Source organism: Chenopodium album, chromosome 6 (assembly GCF_948465745.1).
Source record: "Chenopodium album chromosome 6, dcCheAlbu1.1, whole genome shotgun sequence".
Lineage (NCBI taxonomy): Eukaryota > Viridiplantae > Streptophyta > Magnoliopsida > Caryophyllales > Amaranthaceae > Chenopodium > Chenopodium album.
The window spans coordinates 18,778,203-18,780,996 of NC_137839.1; the positions used below are offsets into that span (position 1 = coordinate 18,778,203).

General features: G+C 40.7%; 1 pseudogene; it reads right to left on the reverse strand.

Annotated features, from left to right (window-relative positions):
* Positions 1-1,825: 1,825 nt before the first annotated feature.
* Positions 1,826-1,924, reverse strand: LOC145637644 (small nucleolar RNA R71; annotated as a pseudogene).
* Positions 1,925-2,794: the final 870 nt, after the last annotated feature.

Below are 2,794 nucleotides of genomic sequence, written 5' to 3' on the forward strand. Positions count from 1 at the left end.
AGGGGATTAGCCGCGGGCGCGGGTTTCACTGCCGCGGGCGCGGGTCTCTGTTGCCGCGGGCGCGGGGTCTGCCCAGATAGCCCGCGCAGGGTTCCGTACCCATTTCTCCGCGGGCGCGGGTCTATCGAGAGAGGGTGCGGGAGCTGCCGATTTCTTCTTTGCTTATAAATAGAATTGTATTTCCTTTTTAAAAGGGAATTTTTGGATAATTTTCATTAGCTTAGTTTTAGAGAGAGAATCTAGAGAGAAGTTAGAGAGAAGTTCTTGGTTTTGGATTTGTAACTCAATATTTGATCAATCAAGTTTGGATTTCTTCATTTTCAATCATCAATATTAGTGAGAATCTCTTCCCTCTTTCATCTTTTACTTACTTGCTATTGATTTTTGCTTGTTGCTTGTTCTTCTTTGGATTGAAATTTGATATTGTTGATTATTTTGATTTCCCTTAGATTTTGATATAGAAATGAAGATTAAAGCAATATCTAGTTGTTTGTTCTTAAATTTCACCATGATTAGTGAGTAGATTAGTTGTTAGGGAAAGGGGGAAGCATGTTTGATTAATGAAATTGCTAGTTGATGCTCTTTGATTGATTGATTTGTTGCAATTAAATTGGTTGACATAGTTTTGCATGTGATTGATTAGACTAGGAGTGATCAACCTATAAGATTAATCTAGATTGCATTGCAACTCTTAATGACATGAACAATTGAATTGAAAGTTGCTCTAATTGATTGGGTTTGCTTGTGATTCTTCTTGATTTGCCTTCCATAGTGACACCTAGATTGGCCTATAGGAGATAGCATTTGAACTCTCTTGATTGCTACTATTGTTTGTCCATTGCAATACTTGAATTAATTGATTGAGCTTTAAACTAGCATTATCATTGAACTTGCATGTGGAACCCATATCCCTAGTGTTTAGACCTTTGTTTTACTTGTTTAGACTTGCTTATTTTACCATAGTGCCAACCATAATATCAACTCCATCTTCGAGGTAGCTTGACTTAGACTCTAGTTTTCATCATTGCATTCCCTAGGGATCGACCCTTAACTTGCCCTATATTCATATAAGGTTGGTTAGGTGTTTACAAATTTTATTTGACTTGGGGGAAAGGAAGATAACGACATACATTTTCCACTCGTCAAAATGGCGCCGTTGCCGGGGAATGCTATTGGTGCTTAGCTTTTGTTGTTGAGTCTACTTCATTTTAATTGAAAAAAAAATATACAAAAAGATTTTGTTTCTTTAGGCTACACTTGTAGCCGTGCTACTAATATTTTCTTTGAAGTTTTGCATGCATAGAGCTCGTGATCGATCCATTGTGCCTTTTGACCCGAAAATTGAGAGGACTCTCTCAAGAAGAAGAATAGCTAATCGATTCTCCTTGGGGTATAGTTCTTCAAGTGAAGAAGAGATTGAAGAAGAGCAAGGCATGGGAGAAAATCTGAGAGTGGCCTTGGAGGAGCTAGGAATACCCGGTGCTTATAGGTTTGAGTGCGGCATAGCTCCGCCTACAACACCGGCAAATGATTTCGAGATTCGGCCGGCCATGATCACCTTAATTGAGAGGAGGCAATATAGTGGGGCTAAGAATGAGAGCCCGTTGAACCATCTTAAAGAATTTGAAAAATATTGCAACACCATCAAAGTCAACGGAGTTTCTCAAGAGTTCATACGCCTCAAGTTGTTCCCCTTCTCTCTCATAGGAAGATCCTTAGAGTGGCTAGATAAAGAGGTGAAGCCCAATTCCTTGAGAACATGGGATGATGTTACAAAGGCCTTCTTGTCCCGTTTTTACCCTCAAAAGAAGACGGCGGAGGCAAGAGCCTTGATTCAAGGGTTCAAGCAAAGGCCAAATGAAAGCCTTTACGAAGCATGGGAGAGATACAAAGAGTATCAAAGGGAGTGCCCTCACCACGGAATCCCAACATACCAAGTGGTCCAAATCTTCTATGGCGGTTTAAGTCCCCAAGGCAAGTCATGCCTTGATGGGGGGGCCGGGGGTCCTATCATGAACAAGACTGAAGAAGAAGTGGTGGACATCATTGAGGACGTGGTGACGTACTATAGAGATTGGCAAGATGGGGAGAGAGACTCTTCAAGCAAGCAATCTTCTTTGTACTCGGTAGACCATCTAAATGCGATCAACAACCTTTCCTCCCAAATGACAAACTTGGGAAAGGAGATGACCGCAATCAAAGCCAAGTTGGAGAGCACTTCTACTTCATCCCAAGCTTCGAATCTTCCCTCCCAATTTAAGGGGAGAGGTACTCCTTCTAACTCTCAACCCCCTCCCTCTTCACATAATATGTCTATGGGTTGTTTGTTTTGTGATGCATGTGGATCGTATGATCATGACTCTAGTAATTGTCCTAATGAATGTGTTGATGAGTTTGATAACAATGAGAGTGAGCATGTGAATTATGTGTCAAATAATAATGCTCAAAGGTTTGATAATCAAAGAGGTCAATGGAATAGGAATTACCAAAACCAAGGCAATTTTGACAACTATAATCAAGGTGGTGGTTATAGAAACCAAGGGAACCAAGGTTCTCGTGGTAGCTATAATAACCAAGGTTATAGTGGCCGAAATCAAAGACAAAATTATGGTAATCAAAACCAAGGTTATGGAAATCACAACCAAGGTAGTGGTAACCATAATCAAGGTGGTGGTAACCATAATCAAGGTTATGGACAAAATCAAAATAGGGGTACTTGGAACAACCAAGGGAAGGGCAATTTTCAAAATAATGCTCAAAGAGGTCCCCCACCCGGATTTGTTCCAAGGACTCA